Source organism: Halichoerus grypus, chromosome 1, assembly GCF_964656455.1.
Source record: "Halichoerus grypus chromosome 1, mHalGry1.hap1.1, whole genome shotgun sequence".
NCBI lineage: Eukaryota > Metazoa > Chordata > Mammalia > Carnivora > Phocidae > Halichoerus > Halichoerus grypus.
The window spans coordinates 61,675,870-61,696,153 of NC_135712.1; the positions used below are offsets into that span (position 1 = coordinate 61,675,870).

General features: G+C 38.1%; 1 non-coding gene across 1 annotated transcript; it reads right to left on the reverse strand.

Annotated features, from left to right (window-relative positions):
- Positions 1-277: 277 nt before the first annotated feature.
- On the reverse strand, positions 278-416 carry LOC118555709 (U4 spliceosomal RNA). Its single transcript, XR_004927119.1, has one exon. It is a non-coding gene; the product is annotated as a U4 spliceosomal RNA (small nuclear RNA).
- Between the last annotated feature and the right edge of the window lie 19,868 nt (positions 417-20,284).

Sequence of the window (20,284 nt, forward strand, 5' to 3'; positions counted from 1 at the left end):
AGATCTGTACCTCTGAAACAAATAATACATTATATGTTAAAAAAAAAAAAAGAAGATAGCAGGAAGGGAAGAATGAAAGGGCGGGAAATCGAAGGCGGAGACAAACCATGAGAGACTATGGACTCTGAGAAACAAACTGAGGGTTCTAGAGGGGAGGGGGGTGGGAGGATGGGTTAGCCTGGTGATGGGTATTAAAGAGGGCATGTACTGCATGGAGCACTGGGTGTTATATGCAAACAATGAATCATGGAACACTACATCAAAAACTAATGATGTAATGTATGGTGATTAACATAACATAATAAAAAAATAAAATAAAATAAAGTGGTTCTGTTTCTCTGGAGAACCCTGACTAATAGCAATAATCACGCCTCGGATAAACCTCATTGGCTACGATACTGCCACTGCGCAAAGCTGAACCCTGACTAATAAAGACCTGTTCTGCAAAGAGAATTTTACTGGAATACAGCCACTTCCATTCATTTATGTATGATCTATGGCTGCTTTCTCACTATAATGGCAGAGTTGAGTAGTGGCAACAGAGATATCAAATGACCCACAAAACTGAAAATATTTGCTATTTGGTCCTTTGAAGAAAAGGTTTGCCAACCCCTGCTATAGGTGATTCCCTATCTCTCTCCCCACTAAGAAAATACTGGATGATTGGAAGCCTCCCCTGCCACCCTGGGACTGCGAGCTTTCCCTTATTCTTTTTGCCTCCAAACTCTGGGCATGCCTTCCTCTATTTGGGCATTTAGGATTTGAGGGTGGGCTACTTGAGATCAAGGGCTTACTGTCTCATTTTTGTTTCAAATTTTATTCATAAATGGAATACAATAAATACCTTTTGAGGAAATAAATGGCTGAGATAATAGCAGCTGACATTTGCTAACTGAGCCCGTATAATATGCCTGTCTTTATTAAGCTATTTACATACATTATCTTATTGAATTCAGATAACAGCTCCATAATTATCCCCATTTTGCACATGTAGAAACTGAGACCGAGGGAGGGCTGTGACCTGCCCACAGTTACACAGCCAGTACAATGCAGTCTACTCCCAAACCCAGACTCTGATCTACTAAACTCTTCCTCCCTACAATGAATAAAACTGCTACTGAGAAGCTCTGGGTCCACCTTACACTGGTTTCTGTGATATCCAATATTTTTAACAAAATCAGTATAAAATACACATTAGAATTCATGGTGCCTGATTAGTTCCATTAATATATGTATTTTGGGGGAGCCATTCTATTAGCTTTCATCTTTACAAAAAAAAGAAAAAAAAACTATAGTAAAAACATTTTTTAAAGTAAATCAAAAACACATCTGCTTTGATGCCGTTGCTAGGATCCTCTTTTTATTATGCAGTGTGATGCCTGTGCCCCGTGCTCTGAGGATACCTGTGTCTCTCAGGCACAGCTGATGATCACAGGTACCTCATGAATGGAAAAGACCCAGAAACAATACAAATTATCTCAAGGCTCATTTCTTTTCTTTCTGTTTTATGATGCCATGGTGCTACAAACAACGCACACAAAGAATTATTTACTTTTTGGTTCAGGTAGTCCAAGTTATATTCATTTGATTTCAGCACATCAGAAAAATCTTCTGATCACTGGAGTCATCAGATATGAAGACAGGTCTTTACTGCACCACGTGAGCCTCCTGATGGTCCTGAAATTTCTGGGGGATGCTCTTACAGTAATAAGGAGTTACCAGATCACATAAAAGCACTTATACTGACACATGTAAGGGTTACAAAACAGGATAGTGGCCCTTAGTTTGCCACTGTTACTGTGGTGGGGGTGAGAGTGGGGACAAGCATTGGGTAGACAACTAGGGAAATGAAAGGATCCTTCTTGGAGCCTGTGGAATCCTGTCTCTAATGCTAATACCCACCCATTTTTAGGGCTGGCTATTAAAAAGCCAGTAACAACAAGAGGGTGATTATCAAGACCTGTGGCAGAAATGCCAGCAATCACTATGTTCTGAATAGCATTCTAGGAAGTCCCTATGATGGTCTCTTTATACATACTACCTGTAATCCAAGAGGAAGGAAATCCCTAATTCAAGGAAATTCCATCATCCATTATACAAATGAGTAGCTGAGATTCAGTGATAGAATTTTTCCAAGACCACGCAGCTAATAAATGGAGGAAATGGGATATGAACTCAGTTTTGTCTGTTTCCTAAATTTGTACTCATTTCACTATTCACAGTACTCCAGAAAGGACAGAATTACCAAGTTCTGTTTCCTGGAAACAGAAGACACTGTAGGTTTGACAAATGAGTATGTTTGATGCCTCATGGTGATCTCTTCCCAAAACCTTTGCTTAAAGGTTTTAAAGGAATAAAAATCTGTCTAGCCCTCTGTATGCCCCAAAATATCCCTAAAATAAAATGTTACTGTATTACCAGAGATTCAAGGACTTATCTTCTAACTTTTCTTCTGGTGACACTTTATAGCTCAGATAAGGAGAAACTGTTTTCTGCCTTGGCAGTCTAAAGAAAGGACCAAAGGTATCCAATTTAGAGGTATAATTATGAACAGCTACAGGGGAAACATTAAAAAAAATTATACCCAGAAAAGTTCATAGTCCCAGTTTCTTTACTTACTATATGCTTCTGGCAACTCTAAACTTTCTGAGCCTCCATATTGTAAAATGAAAATGAAAATCATAATACTGGCTCACAAGATAGCTAATAAGTGAGATGTGATAGTATGACTTGATAGCTATAAAGTATAATACAAATGTTAGTTACTGCTATTTTAATTTCAATGCCATTTTTATTGTATTAATATAACATTTTTTCTTATAGCTAGGAGATCACAGAAAGTAGGAGTTGGCAAAGAAAACACTGCTGTAGAAGAATATAAGATTCTAACTCATTTCACTTAAAACTTAAATAATACACTTAATTTGTTTTTCTATAAAACAGACTGATGTTTCAAATTTAACATTTCACCAGGAAAATATCACTAACTTCCTGGGTCTGAAACAGTGCCATGAATGCTCAGCATTGCAATGGTCCCTTGAAAAAAGTATATTATTTAGGAAATGCTCTTTAAGCAGAGAAGAGTTTTATTAGTGTTTTTATACCTGAGTTTCCCGTCGCTTTCAAAAGAGATATGTATCCTTTAAAGCATGTTTCAAGAAAATGCCTCCAATATAAATAGAATTTTAGATTTTTTTTAACACCCCTTTCTAAAAAAAGTGTTCTCTCATGGAAAGCTCTAAAAAGATAATCCTTTTAATTAAAAAAAAAATATTCCCTGAGAAAGCAAAACTTTCTTAAGGAAATGCTTTAGTTTATGATGGGAAACTTGCTTTCTTAGGTAGGTTTTAGAGGGAAATAAAGAACACATCCATTTGGGTCTAGACATGTTTTTTTTTAATATCTGGGGTCTTTGTGACAGATAAAATACACTATTAGTTTTGGCCTTGATCAACTAATTCTTAGATTCAGAGTATCTGAGAATTTTAGCTTACTGTTTAGAGGCCCCACTGTTCTTTCATCTGATATTTAAATTCCCTCTACAGTATGGGACCAGTGGTTGGCTAGTCTGTGCTTGAGCTCATCCACAGATAGGGCATTAGGCCAGACATGTATTCTTTCATTCATACCAAAATCATTATTTGTCATGTACCTAACATTAATAGGAGACTGTAGGGATTAAAAAATAAAAAGAAGATATAGTCTTTGAACAGAGTCAGTTTGCTTCTTCTATACCACGTAAATAATTAAAAACCACTGAGTCATAAACTTCCTTCAACTTCATGTAATTTGAAGTTCACATGAATGAGTGATCCTATTGGTCCCTTCTAATTCAGTGTGTACTCACACTTACATGAACAGTTGCCTTCTACCTGCTTAAACCCATGCTTTAAGCTCTCCCATGCATTATCTTAGTTAAGTATACCTTTCATCTGGACTAATTTTATCTGAATAACTACGAAGTTATCTGTCCCTACTACTATAATTCCAATTTCAATACCAATGTGATTGATCTAAGTAGCAATGTCATCTCATGACTGTTCAAGCTTTCATTTATTTCTGCTGACCTCACTCACCCAGGAATTTGCACACCATTATTATATGAATTTGGGGTCCAAAATCTGTTTCCTTTCTTACCTGCCTCTTCTCCTACTAAAATTTAACCTTTTTACAATTGTCGGTCTCATCCATTTTACTCAGGCCTTCAAGTCCTTCCTAGGCACAAAGTATTCCTTCTTTACCACCTACTTCAATGGTTAGTCTTATTCTTTCCTTTCTACCATCCTTAAAGTTCTTGCCTTCCCACACTCACAAGGAACCCAGCTACCCATTTTCAAACTACTCTCTCCTCAATGTGGCCATCGTAACTATCAGTGCTAGAGACCAACAGCCTCTCAGGATATGAGTCCAAGTTCAATCCCGGTGGAGGGTCTCTGGCTCTTATGTCAATATCTTTCGCAGCAATTAAATCAGACTTTAAGTACGTCATTTAACACCTTCAATTTCCCCTTTAAATTACCTTTTTTCCCCCCTTTCATAATACACACAAGCCTTTCATTTGAAAAATCTTCACTTGAACTGCCTTCTGCTCTTTCTAAGAACTACTCAAATTCATTCCTTTGTATGCATTTGATTTCTGCCATGGTGGCAAAGTAGTCCTCTGGAATGGCCTTATAGCCAAATACAGTGGGTCACATCTCAGGGCCCATCCTCATTTGCTTCTGATATGCATTTTAGAGTTAAATGAGTTAATTTCTCTTATTTATTGAAGCTTCTCAAAAGACATTTTTTCTGTTGTTTAGTCTCTACTTTCATCTTTTCTATCTTTTTAGTACCAAACAGAAATAATAACGTGATTAGAATAATAACCACCATACATTCAGTTCTTATGATTTGCATTGCATTTTCAGATAGATATGATTTCATTTAACCCACACATATCTTTTTTTTTTTTAATGTTTTATTTATTTATTCATGAGAGTCAGAGAGAGAGAGAGAGAGAAAGAGAGGCAGAGGCAGAGGGAGAAGCAGGCTCCCCGCCTAGCACGGAGCCCGATGTGGGACTCGATCCCAGGACCCTGGGATCATGACCTGAGCCAAAGGCAGATGCTTAACCATCTGAGCCACCCAGGCGCCCTAACCCACACATATCTTTAAGAGTATGTAATGTTATTCCCATTTATAGGTGACAATTAAGTTTCAAAGGGGTTAAATAATTTGCCTAAAATCTACTTCAAGGCCTAAGTGTACATTCTGTCTTCTACCTCTACACTTTCTTCCTAGCCATTCCCATATGTTAAGCACCATTTATAGGCTGATGAAAAACAAATTATTATCTCTAGGCCAGACCTTTACATTGAAGTCAAAACTTGTATACTATCTGCCCACTTGGCATTTCTATTTATCTCAAGGGGCTTCAACTTTATAATACTAAATTCCTGATTCTTCTCCTCTGTCTTATCTCAACTTCTTTTACACACAAGAATACAAACTTGTTTCTTCCTCCATTTTCTCTCTCAGCAAATAACATTGCCATTTGTCCAACCATCTGCTCAAGCCAGCCACCTAGACATCATCTTGATTTTTTCCTTCTCCTTCATTCCCCTAACCCAAATAATTACCAAGTTCTATTGGTTTTTCTTTCATAGTAAATCTGCCAACTGCCCATTTTGCTCCATCTCCCACACATTTACCTTAGTGAAGGCCACCCTGATCTCTCATTTAGCCTGCTAGGATGGATTTTCAACTGACCTACTCTCTTTCCTTCTTGTCTTCTCCATCTGTCCTCTGCACAAAAGCCAGAATAAGGCTTTACACATACAACGGATTCCGCCACTTCCTTGTTTAAAGTCCTCAGATGGAGCAGGTAACTTGGTTTAAATGGGAGTGAACAAACAGCCTCAGGAATTTGTCACCAATTTGCTTTTAAGTGTCATGTTTTATGTTAAATTTAACAGGTATCACATATTTCACACATAACTGGTATTTTTGCCAGTCTTTTCTGTATACTGATGTTACTTAGGGGGAAAAGGAATGCCAAATAATAAAGCACCATGATACTTTGGGATTGTATGCATAAATCATGCTTCGTTATAACATCAGTGTAGTTTGGGGTATAATAATATAGTATGCCATAAAATATTGGTGTGTAAATAAATAAATAGTCCTCGAATGGTTTCCAACTGGATAACCTAAGTGATGCGACCTTGGTATACTTCTAATTTATTTTTTGCCCTTCTTTCTTCACACACCAGGATAGAGAATAGAAATATTTTGCTTTTTTAATTTCTGGTGTATTCTAAGCTCTCACTGGTCTCCAGGCTTTCACATGTGGTTACCTCTCTCACTTTAACCTCTTTAACCCCCAGTCTCTTTAAATGGAAGTTCTCTACCTAGAGGTTACATCCTGAGAAAAACCACTACTGACTTTCCATCTAAGGTTGTAACCACTGGTCCCTAACACCAATTTTCCCCCACAGTATCCCTTTTCTTTCTCTCCTAATACATCACAATTTATACTTATATTGTATAATTATATTGTGTTTATCTATTTATTATTTCATACTAGATTGTAAGTTCTATGAGAGCAGGTACTATAACTATATTTTGTTCACTTCTATATGTCTTGCTTTGAGCATGATGGAAAGCCCATGTATGAGTTTACTAGGAATGCAATAACAAAGTACCACAAAGTTAGTGGCTTAAACATCAGACATCTATTGTCTCATAGTTCTGGAGGCCAAAAGTCCAAGATCAAGGTATTGGCAGGGTTGGTTCCTTCTGAGAGCTGTGAGGAAGAATCTGTTCTATGCCTCTCCCCTAGCTTCTTAGTTTTTCTACTAGCTTCATAGTTTTCTTGCAATTTGGCTTTTCTTGGCTTGTAGAAGCATCATCCTCATCCCTGCCTTCATCTTCATATGACAGTCCCCCTCTGTATATATCTTTGTTGGAGTGTTTTCTTTTTCTTTGTTTTTGTTTTTGTTTTTAGTTTTTTTTTTTTTTGAGAGAGAGAGACAGAGAGAGAGAGAGAGAGAGAAGGAATGGGGGAGGGGCCAGAGGGAGAAGGAGAGGAAGAATCCTCAAGCAGACTCCCTGCTGAGTGCAGAGCCCAACATGGGGCTCCATCCCAGGACCCTGAGATCATGATCTGAGCTGAAATCTGGAGTCGGATACTCAACTGACTGAGCACCCTGGCACCCCTGGAGTGTTTTCTTTTTATAAGGATACCAGTCATATTGGATTAGGCCTCATCTTAATGAGCTCATCTTAATTTAACTAATTACATCTGCAACAAGCCTATTTCTAAATAAGGTCACATTTGGAGGTACTGGGAGTTAGAACTTCAACATATGAAATTTTGGGGGGATATAATCAAACACATAACAGCACATGAAGGTGTTTGATAAATACTGACAGGTAGGAAGTGGTGAAAGTACCATTTGAACTCAAGCCTATCAAACAGCAAGTCCATCTTTTAACCCCTGATCTATATAGGTCTTCTCTTCCCTCTTCTGATGACCTGCATCTTGGGCATTAATTTTCAAATCTCATCCATGTCACAGACAATATGAATACAGACCTAAAACCAAGATATCTGGATCTTGGAATCCAGAATTGAAGATTTTCCGTAAATAATTCAGAAGCTCATACTATCTTATTGGTCAGACACATTGTAAAAAACTATGATAATGATCATAATAATAATGGACTACATCAAATCTTGATTTCTAAAGCTGCAGAGAGTGATCAACTAAGAATATTATTTGGCAGTGTTTTTATCATAGGAAGATGAACAACACAGTCTTTAAGAAGGCTGGCCCTGGTGCTGTGCCTAAGAGAAGGCCACCTTTTAGACTCTGCCAGATTTCTCATGTTTAAAAAGCTTGCATGGACAGCTAGCCAATTTGCACACATATTTGCCTTCTATTAAAATAATTTTGTTTCATAGTTACTTTAATTGCAAAAATTTAGGCACTGGAGTACAAGTATCCTAAATCTCTCTCTTAACCAGGGTTCTCTAGAAAACAAAACCTGTGGCAAAAACTTACATGCTACTATTTGTTAAAGAATCTAATCCCAGGGAAGCAGAAATGAAGAGGAAAGGAGCAAGGGAAGGAAGGAAGAAGGACAAGTATAAAGAAGGACATTAGTGAGCTGGCCATACGAACTACCTTTAGAAAGGTGGTAAGAGAAAAATACATCTCCGAAGAGTCTCTGCAAGAGGAGATAGGGAGATACATTTATCTGTAGGCTCCCTCCCTGTCCTTTCTCTCCCTTGCAGCAAAGTTCACCTCAAGGAGCATTAACTTTCCTGCACTTCTGAACTGTATCACTTGGTGTCTCCAAGCATGTCCCTCTGCAGGTCCAGTCTAGCCAGTAAGCTGCCAAAGTGTGGGCTCTGAGCCAGCACCGCATAGACCTCATAGACCATGATGTTGAGGTCAGCAGCTGTAGAGACCTGGACCTAGGACTAAGGGAAAAGTACAAGCTGCTCCTCATCAAGAACTATGACAGGTCTGATATTTCACTCTCCTTGCCAGCTAACAAATTAGCCTGCCTCAGTTTCATAAATGTTGGCAGAAGACATGGGGCCACTAGGCAAGAGAGAAAGGACTTTATTACTGGCAATGATATCATTAGCCAGGATGTCAGCATTCCTGCATCCCTGAGCCCGAATTCCTGCAGGGTCAGTAAGGGGGTCAGGTTATACTTGAATACACAGTAGGTCCCATTTTAGGAGCATAACTCAGAGCTTAGTGAACTCAAATCTTCTATAATGGACAGTAAGCCTGCCTGACCTTTGCCCTAGAGACAGACATGATCTTTATTAAAACAGACATTAAGCAAACCTGCTTCTTGCTCTGAAGGGAGAAACTACCTTTATCTGTGGAACCAAGGAACCTCTGCCTATAAGACTTGCAGAATTGTGAGAGACCCATGGATAATGTCCTCTAATCCTGCCTCAGCCTGAAAACAGGGAAAATGTATATCTGAGGTGGCTTATAAACTGAGTCTGGTATATCTTCCTGTTTTCAGAAATTCACCATTTGCAAATGTCATGGCAAAAGACTAAAATATGTAAATATAATTGTCCACACCCAGTTTCCTTTTGCCTTTCCCCAAGTAATTGTAGGTTGGTTGATACGTTTTCTGAAGTTTCAATACCCTCTATGAGTAGGAGAACATCTTGCTTAGTTACTGTTTTTTCTTAGCCTAATTTTTCTATTAGTATATTTAGGTAATCAGAGCTATAGAAATTCTGAGATAAATACTACCTTCATTCTATAGCTCTAGAGACTGTGCCATCTGCATTTAAAAAATGCTATGTATGCATATGCTATAGAGGATAAGGGTGATGTGGGAAACATAACTAAACTGCAGAAAAGAGTATAACTATCTATAATTTCATTTGTAACTAAAGATTTGAAAGCACCCTCATTCCATTTCATAGATTAGGAAAAGGAATCTCAGGAGCATTAAGAAGCTTAAGTAAAGAAGAAACCCACTCTTAACCCCTGATGTTTAAATTATACCCAATTTTATGTTCTACACTTAAAGCTTTCTTCTTTAAGGGTGTGTAACAAATAAATAAGAAAAAAGAAAGACATTATAAAATAAACACTGCAAAGCCTCTCCATTTTCATGTTTCAGGATAGACCCTAATGTCTGGATGAAGTTGAGGAGAAAAATTAACCTTTGGCTTTAGTGTCATGTACAAAATAATCTTTGAAGGCCTTTCTCTATGAATTCTGTATTGTCTTCAGGTCCTGATCATTCTAAACGGCTCATTGCAGCAATTCAGTATGAAAAACTGTATGCCCTCATGTGATTTGTGCTTGTATGCCTTCCTGTGGGTGTCTGTTGTATATTTCCAGCTCCAACTAACAATCTTTTTTTCATAACAGACACACTTCACTGAGTGGAGTTCAACTATAAACATTTTATTGTCTGAGCGATTTGTAGACACTGAGACATATGGTGTTTAGAATTCTCACAGGATTAATAGAGGGTGGGGGAAGAAAAGAGAGAGGAATAGTTGTTGTCATGCCCCCCACCCCAAATCCACAATGCTAAAAATCTATTTGAAAATCTGAAACTGTAATTTAAATTAATGGATTTCCCCAAACCATTAAGAAAGATGTTTCTTAAGTTAATCAATATGCCACTAGATCCAATCAGAACAGAGGAGTCCATGTGGTATCATAAAGGGTTAAATCGATGCAGCACTATCATAAAGCAAACTATGTCACTATAATACCAAACCCAAAGCATGTAATACCTTTATCTGAATGAAGCATAAATTACTCAAGTACAGAATTGCATGCAAAATAGGAGGAGACCCCTGACCCATTCCTTAATTTGTGTCACTACCTTCCTAAATCCTCAACCTTCTACCTTTTCTCTCTGGTTGCCTTGGAAATGCTGCAATTCATAACCTTTCCCCCAGCTCTCACCTGGCTGCCAATGGGAAGAAAGAAGACGAATGATTTTAATTCTTATTGTTAGACTGCCCAATGCAACTCTGTTGTCAGCTGGTTTTGCTGCAGCCCTGGTTATAGGAGCTTGGGTTCTTGTGAAATTTTCATATGGAGATTACAGGGATGGTGGGGGGAGGCCAGTGTGGAAAAAAGCTTGCTGCCCATGGAGTACAATTAAGGTAACACTGTAGGGCAATAAGCATGACACATACAGTTTGACTTCTGAGTATTCCATGACCACAAGGTGATAAGGGGGTTGAGGCTAGCCCAAGAACAGAAGCCTGATTGAATGTTATTAAAAAAAAAAAGTAACATACTTATAGGAGACTATTTAAGAAAGAAAATGGTGTTTGGAATAATATGGGATGGCTTGATGCAAAGGAATGTTCTGGACTTGATTTCATTAATGGCTTTCTCAAGCATTAGGAGGGTCACGTGCTGAGGTAGTTTGGGGGAAAATGAAAACACAGTATGCCATGGAGACAGGTGGAAAGGCCCAAGGACAGTCACAGAAGGAAAAAGGGTAGAAATGGTCAGTGTAGGAAACAGTAACAGCCTGAATTCTATCCCTGACTGGTCTCTTACTATGGGAATTTGCCAGGTCTTTGGAGTAGAATCAGTTCTTCCTTCATGGTGGCCCAAGAGAGACACACAGACATACACTTACAAACACATACGTTATGAGAAACAGGGAATATGAATGTTAGGTGATTAAACTAATAGGTTGTTTACCCTGTAGAAAGTGTAAAAAGGAGAAAAGCAGGAAAAGGAAAAAGGTGGCCACCCAGGAAGTAAGCCAGACAGTGACAAATTGGGAGTTTGGCGCAGGTTTGTTGCTGGTAAGAAAACACCATAGGAATCAGGACCTGGGTACTTTCTTTCAGAGGTATAAACATTTTCCTAAAGCAAACCTTTAAAGACTTTGAACATCAAACTGTCACGGCAGAGGGCAGCAGGGAGAAATAATGTTCTTAAACCCAGCTCAGAGTACATGAAGAATCTGCTTTCAGAAAAGTCTTTGCAAAGACACCTAGATGCATAAGGGGCATATTTCTGTGATCTCTGTAAAATCCTAACAACAAATACTCTCTGCTTGGAGTTCAGAACCTCCAGGTACCTTTAGACACGTTTAATAATGACTGACCTGAACAACTATCTTCCATTCATGCATTACACACATAGAAATTAATAAAGCACACAAAACACTGTATTCAAATCCAAGAAATAGACATCAATAAAAGAAAAAAAAAAAGCCAGGTCTTGACCAAAAAATGGTGGTTCTATGTAGTATGACCAGCAAGTCTGCAATGAGCCCTTGCATTCAGCCAAAAAAGAATGATGAGAAAAAGAGCAGGTACAGAAAAAGGAGGAGGAGGAAGGCAGAGAGAAGAGAGAATAAGGAAAGATCTGGAAAATGTTCTTCCTTCTTCTAGGACTCAAAATATTTACATTTTCCTTTCCTCTTCCTGCCTAAGCCATTTCCCCTCCTGCCCCTTCATCCATTTCCTTACACCCTCTCTGCGTCACCAACCCCTGTTCCGATCCTGACGCCTACGCCTTTCTTTGGTGATTTGTTGTTGCCTCCTGCACAGGTCCAGCTGCGCTTTTTTCTTCCCTCTTTCCATCCTGAAGTGGAACATAGGTGCATACACAGCATACATACAAACACACAGCTGTCCTGACTTCTCTCTGGCACTTTTCAGTGACGGACATTCCAGACATTTAGCACAGCATGCTGAAATGTTGATGTAAAAACTAGAAGCTCTTCACCTGCAATGCTAATTAATCGTAAGCAAGCTCTTTTCAAGGTAGGAGTTCTGGCAACGATGCCTGGAGGAGAGACAGGGATTCTCTTGTTAGAAGACAAAGATTCCTTTCAGATGCTAGGTGGCAGTGTTAACTCACTAACAGTCACATACCTAAGACTTGCCAAGTCACATGTATAATGTAGATTGAATGAGACACACGTAAAAGTGGTGAACTCAAAGAGACGGGCTGAAGCCAAGAAAATAAGTTGCCGTGACTGTCCATGAAGGAGTTCATAAACATGGAAAGCTGGGAGTCATTTCTTTAAAAGGGTTCAGCCAAAGACAGTTGGTATTTTAAGAGTCTGCCTTGTGATTTCAGGATCAAGATTTCAAAGTCACACTGTCTTTTACAATATGACACTGGTACAGAGATACCCCAGATGTTTAATATTTTTTTTCCTGCTCCATCTGAATTTCCCATTTGAATAGTAGTGATCAGTATTCATGGCAACTAGGAAATATCTGAACACCAAGCATTGCCCTAATCATGAAGGGATCATGGGTAGGTTGCCTTTCTTTTTCTCCATGTGACCACTGCCACAATATCTTCAGTCTCAAATTACCCAAGACAGAACCCTCAGGGACAACTTTTACTCTTTTTCTTCTCTCTCGCGCTTTCTCAATCACCTAGACTTGTGGATTCACACATATAAATATTACTCAAATCTACCCTCACCTCTCAATCCCCATTTCTCCTGGTTTAGTTTGATTATTTATCTTCCTTCCTTAGAAGGAAGATTTTAACTGGACATCCTTCCTGTCATGTATTCCCCACCATATACTAACTGCAGAGATGAAGAGTGGTCTTCCAGAAATATATATCTTAACATATGACTCTCTTCCCCACAAATGTGGGGTGGATACAACTCACCTATAGGATAAAAATCCATGCATGTGAATGGTACTTACAAGGCCCTTAAGAACTGGTCTCCTTCATCTCACCTTCTTTCCTCAGGCCTCCCCCCTCACACATTGTATACTCCAGCTACACATAATCACTTAGGATTCCCTTTACGTATCAAATTTCATCACATTTCCAATCCTTTTTACATGCCATTCTCTCTGTCAGGAATAGTCTACTTCCTTTATTCACCAAGTGAACATCTTTTCATCATTTACCTCTTCATTGCATAAAACCCCAGGGCAAATGTCTCCTCTCTGAACATGCCTGCTCATCTTCCCAGGTGCAGTTAACAGCTTTGTCCTGTGAGCTTCCACTTATAGATAGGAATATAGATACACATACAGATATTATGGAGATAGATACACATCTTTAGTAAAACATCTCCCACAGTTGATTTTAACTATTTGTATACCTGTGTCTCTATTACTAAACTATGAACATCTCAAAATCAAAGTTGCTGACTTAGTCACATACATATTCCAAGGATACTTTAGAAAAAAAATGTACTATAACAGTGTTCAAGCACAGGATTAGAGAAGGAGTGGAAGATGGACTGTTTTCCAACATAGTGATGCCCAGAGAAGAATCTGATTATTAGGTTACAAAAGGTATTTACTAAGAGAAGTGTAATGAGTGACATGTCTGTTTCCACACAGTACACATTGAAGAATCAACTATTTTAACCGTAGAAAATTTGCCCTTTTGAAGCTTATTATCCAAGACCACTTTTATCCCAGTGCATTAACATACAAATCTGGCTTTCTTAAACAATTGATCTTTGTCATCTTGAAAATTTACTCCTTTTCACTGTCATGTATTTTCTTTCTATATTTTCTAAATATTCTGACAAATCTTTCGGTTGTACAAGACAAAAGCCATTTTAAATAAAATTAAGCAAAACAGAGGATCATAGGGGAAGGGAGGGAAAAATAAAATAAGATGAAATCAGAGAGGGAGACAAACCGTAAGAAACTCTTAACTATAGGAAACAAACTGAGGGTTGCTGGAGGCGAGGTGGGGGGGATGAGGTAACTGGGTGTTGCGCATTAAGGAGGCATGTGATGTAATGAACATTGGATGATACATGCAACTGATGAATCACAGAACTCTACCTCTGAAACTAATAATACACTCTATGTTAATTAATTGAATTTAAATAAAATAAAATTTTAAAAATAGGCAAAAGGGTACTTGTTGGTTCATATTGATGGGAAGAATATTGAGATAACTCATAGAATCCATACTTTCATTCACTTAATGAATATTTTTGAGCACTTGTGAATTGGTCATATAGCAATCAATAATACAGATGCAAAGTCTTTGCTTTCTTGAAGCTTATACTCACTTGGGTTTTGAACAGTGGTACTCAACTGGGGTGATTTTATCCCTTAAAAGATATTTGGCAATGTTCAGATGATTGTCACATCTGTTGCTACTGGCATCTAGTGAATATAGCCAGGGACACTGTTAAACATCCATAATGTACAGGTAAGGCCACCATGACAATTATTCAGGCCAATATGCCAATAGTGTCTTGACTGAGAACCTCGTGTTAGACAATAAACAAATAAGTTATATATAGAGATAGATAGAGACAGAAATATGCAAAGTTGATAAGTGCTATAATGTAAATAATGCAGGACAGAAAGAGAATAAAGAATGACTCTTTAGAAAGAGTTGCCACATAATAAGAGAGATATGAATGAAATGAGGCAGAGTCATGAGGTAGTCCAGAAGTAGCCTGTCATGCAGGAGGAATAATAAGTTCCAAGTGCATGAGACAGGAATAGGTTCAGCTTGTTTGAGAAATAGCACATAGGTTTGAATAATTAGAACAGAAGATATGAAGGGAAGTGCAGGAGATGAAGGCAGATATGGAAATGGAATCAGACACTAGATTGTGTTAAGGATTTTAATTTGTTTTTCTGAGCAAGATGGCAAGCAGTGAAGGGTTTTGAGCAGAGAAGGGATATGGGGTGACTTATGTTTTTAAAAGATCACTCTGTCTATTATATGGAGAAAAGACTATAGAGAGTGGCAGAGAGAAAATTAAGAGTTCGGTAACTGCAATAATCCAAGGGAGACATGATGCTCAGCTAGCTGGTAAACATTATTGCTGGGTGTTTGTGTGTATGTGTGTGTGAGTAAGTCTCCAGAAGACATTGGCATTTGAATCAGTAGTCTAAGGAAAGAAGATTGCCCTCATCAATGCAGGTGAGTATCATCCAACCCCTTGAGGTCTTGAATAGAACAAAAAGGCAGAGGGACGGTGAATTCTTTCTCTCTGCTTGAGCTGAGATACCCATCTTTGGTCATTGGACATCAGTGTTCCCGATTCTTTGGCTTTTGGACTCACACTGGGATTTACATCATCTGCCCACCCCGCCCCGCTGCCGCCCCCCCACCCAGGCCTTTGGACTCGGACTGAATTACAACACTGGCTCTCCTGTTTCTTCAGTACGTAGAGAGCAGATCGCAGAAATTCTCGACCTCTATAACTGCAAGAACCACTTCCTATAATAAATCTCATATATACATCTATGTCCATGTCTCTATGTATCTATATCTACATTCTCTTGGTTCTCTTTCTAGAGAATCTTGAGTAATAAGGAGAAGATGGTAATTTGCACCAGAATGGTAACAATAGAGTGGTAGAAAGAAGTTGGATTCTGGATACATTTGAGGCAAAGAAAATAGGATTTGCTAATGGTTAGAATGTGTGCTGTGAGTGTGAAGGAAAGAGAGGAGTTAAGTTTGATTCAGAGATTTTTATTGAGCAACTAAAAAAATGAAATGAAATAACAGAGGAAGAATGAGATAAAGAGCTTGATTTTACACATAGTAAGTTTGATATGGTACTGAACTTCCCAGTGAGACAGAGCTGTCAGTTGGATAAACAAACCTATAATTTAGGAAAGAGTTTACAACTGAAGACTTATATTTTGAAGTCATTAACTCTACAGCTATGGTCTGGATGAGATCACCCAGGAAGTGAGTATAGAAAAATAAAAGTCTAAGCCCTAGGATTCTAACAGAGAAGTTAGAAAAATGGGGAGCATCCAGCAAAAGAGACTGAGAACGATCACCCAATGAAGAAGTTGACGACCACACAGGGTGCTTCCTGAGAAATCAAAACAAATATTCAAAAGAGAGAGAACAATAAAGCATGTCAAGAGCTCTTGATAGGTCAAGATAGTGATGACTGAGGGCTTTCTTTTGAATTTGGCAATATGAAGATGGCTGGTGACCAGACCAACAGCAGTGTCAGTGAAGAGATAAACACAAAAGTCTGACAAATATGTCAAGGGAAATGGTATGTTGTTTATGGAAAACTATGTGGATAAAGCTGTTAATAATTAAAAAGGAATGACATACACAAAATTTAAGATGGTGGTAATTTTTTCTCTAGGGAAGGCAATGGAATGGGATATAAAGGAACACAGGGGCATATGAAACAAAAGTGGTGATGTTGTATTTCTTAAGTTAGGTTATCGTCCTTCATCATGTAAGATGTGTTGCATATAGTCTTATGAATGAACCAAAGATAAGATAATTAAAACTTATAAAGAAAAAGGGGATACAACTGGAGTCAGTGGTCAGAGACAACTTTTTTGAAGAGTATGTAGGGAAGTGGGCTAGTGGTTGGGGGTGCTATAAAATTATTCTTTTTTTTTTTTTGCCCTGATTTTAAGATGAAAAGTATTATATCATATCTCTATGCTGGTAGGAATGTGGAGTGGGGAAACTGATGAAGCAGGATAGAGAGTTGGTGAAATCAGAGCTTCAGGTACTGGAATCTTGATCCTGTGCGGCCAGGAGTCACACCGCTTGCCTTTCATTACTGCTCGTCTCTGTTGGGCTTTATGCTGGAGCAGAAGGCTTTCTCCAAGATGGTGACCATTAACCAGATTCACATCCTCCCAATTTGGCAAATCCAGTGGAAAGAGAGAAATTTCTTTTCTCAACATTCGCATATTAACTCCAGAAAGAATTCTGTATGATTCTGTTTGAATGGTAACCATCACATCTATGTTACAGGTCTATACCTGTGGCTAGGCAATGATGTCTATTAACAGAACACATGGTGTGCTGGACAGACAAATATCATAAATAAATCAACCCAGTCCATTACAATCATGAATAATTTCTAAAACCAACCAACCAACAAAAAACCCCACTAGTTATGAAAACATTATGTTGTAATAACAGATACAGCTGGAAAACTGAGAAAGGAATTAGGGTCTGTTCTTGATGGTACATGGAATCTTTCACCTTCCAGAGGATACATTCTGTTTTATTTTGTTTTTCTCACCAAGGGGAATGAGAGTTGATGTGGATATTCTTTTCTCATTGGAAACTTTGTTTAATGTAAGGACATGTCACAGATGAAGGCATGATTTTTGAAGAACTATAGGGTAATGGGAGAGTTATTTTGGAATGTGGCTTATCTGAAAAGAATAGCACAATGCTTTGAGAGAATCTGGATCATTATTTGGGGCCAAGAAAAAAAGAAAACCAAAGTGATTTTAATGGCTATGTGTGGCAGTAACTTATAAAAGTAACTTTATTAAGAAAGGAAAAGATGTATGTATGTATGCACAAATGTGTATATATATATATATATATATACACACACACACACGTATATATGTATATATATATATGAAAACGATGAGGTAAGAATTTCATCTAGAGTTATCTGAGCTTTTTTTTTTAATGCTGTTTGATTTCCTATTGATTACTGGCACAAGAATGAAAAGATTCTCCTTTTAAAGCAGTTCAGATTTAAACATCTTATAATGTTTTCTCAGAGCCAAATCATATCCTTGACTGCAGACCAATACAACTAAAGATTAAAGTAGGTTTATAAAGTTAGCACAGGAAATGTGATTGATTCTCCTTTGTAAGTCTTACTTTCAGTTCTTAGAGCCCAATTCCCAAATGCTAGTAGGGTATTATTTAAATTATTTGGGTATTCAGAGGAAAATCCACAATGGTTACTTCCTATCTTTGCAATTGACCAGCTTTGCAACAGCTAGAGAACGCCCAAAAATCCTCTGGCACCTCCTCTTTTCTTCCTTTTCCCCTTTTCTTCTGGCCCCACATTTTATCCCTGCTTACCCTGTTCTCTCCTACCCATTTCCTGCAACTGCACTCCTTCAGTTAGTTTGTCCTCACTAACACGATCCTGTCAAAACATGACGAAGTTGAGACCTGCAGCAAAGGGCATCATTAATAGTGCGAGTGGAAACATGGCTGCAGTAAAGGGAGAAAAGGAAGCCCAACCAGTCATGGAAATGGTTTAGTAAACTAAAACTATAATCAAGTTTGCGCTGCAAGAATGTGATATTCCCCACATATCATAATTTTGAATTGCAAATAGAAGTCTCTAGGTTTACTCCAAGATCTACGAACTGGAAAAACAATGTTAATGGGATAAACAGAAAATGGATACAAGTATAAGATAATACAGTAAAATGCCTCGTATTCCCACGAGGTTTTGCAGCCTAGTACAGACACACCATAGGCGCTCTCCCAAAGTGAGGTGACGGCCCTGCAGCTTTACGGTAAACAATTATTGTGGAATCGCACGTGTAGTTTTTCTCAGCCCTTCATAAGATTCTCTCTGTTAACACCTTCATTAAATGTCAAAGCCTTTAAGCTAATATATCTTGCTCCCATCCGTTGCAAAATGCTTCTGTTTATTTTTCCAATAATGCTGCTTTTGTAAGAACACCAGACTATGAGATGTTGGGTGAGGGGGAGGAGACATGAAACAAGAAAAAGAAAGGTCACAAATTTTAAGCCATGTGGGTTTCTTTATTGTTATTTTTGAAGTGTGTTTAGCACAGAGACAAATTGTACATTTACCACAAGTCACCAGGACCTTAACGAGCTCCTAATGTGTCCCATACTTCAAGGTTTTTCAGAGCAGTCCAGTAACTTAGCAACCACAGCTAAACCTTGACAGGAATAATCATTATTTGTGTTGCAGCTTCAGGCTTCCCCACGGTAGGTTTCTTTCTTTCTTCCTTTTCTTCTTTTTCTTCCTTCCTATTTTTTTGTTTTTGTTTATGTTTTTGTTTTAAGAACCCCAGAACAAGGAAGAATAGCTATTGCTGGGAAGGGAGAATTTTCCTCCTGTTGCTCTAGGTCATAAATGGCCTGAGTAGCACAGAGGCCTGGACTTACTCGCCTTAGAGACATTAAGAATGTAATGGGGAAAAGGCTAGATGTGGCCATTTCAGGTGAATGCCAGATACATTTGAAACCTCCTCAAAACCAATAAACTTGAAGCATTTATGAATTTAACATTTGCAGTTTTGGCAATTCACAAATGAACTTGAATTCCCTGATGTATAAAATGTTTTAATATTGTTGAGTTATAAAATTGTGACATAAATTGATCAATAGTAGTAAATTGCATGGTCAACGAGTGAACCTAGCTGACTGCCCAGCATCTTTATTGTAGTTACCTTAGTTGTTCCCCCCGAAGTCTTAAAAAAAAAAAAAATGACTTCATTATGAATATGGTCTCACTTTTCCCATTTCTTCAAAAACAAACAAACAAACAACAACAAAAAACAAACAAAGCTTCTCATAAAGATGCTGGAAGATGAAAACATGTAACATAGTATTAGTATCCAACCGCAAAGTAAAATGCTTATAGATAGACCATAACAAGTATTCTGTATGGAGATTCATATAAAATGCTGTAGGTGTTGCTCAAGAACTAAAAAGTTATGTCACTGGTAGGACACTTCAATAGATCACTGTTATCAGGCAGATTATATACCAAAGGTAAGTAGGTTTACTAAACACACCTGGGTTTTTTTGTTTGGTTGGTTTTGGTTTTGTTTTGTTTTGTTTTTTAGCAGGCTCCATGCCTAATGTGGGGCTTGAACTTATGACCCTGAGACCTAGGCACCTCCCTTAAATTGCTGCAGGCCCATATACTCAGATAGTCCGTTCAGTTTCAATTTCTTGGAAAGGCAGATTGAAAGGGCAGGATAACTCATACCACTGTGAATAGTTCTGAATGAACTATTGTGAAGATAAATGCTAGTTAATTCTTTCCTTTTATTTTTTTTTCT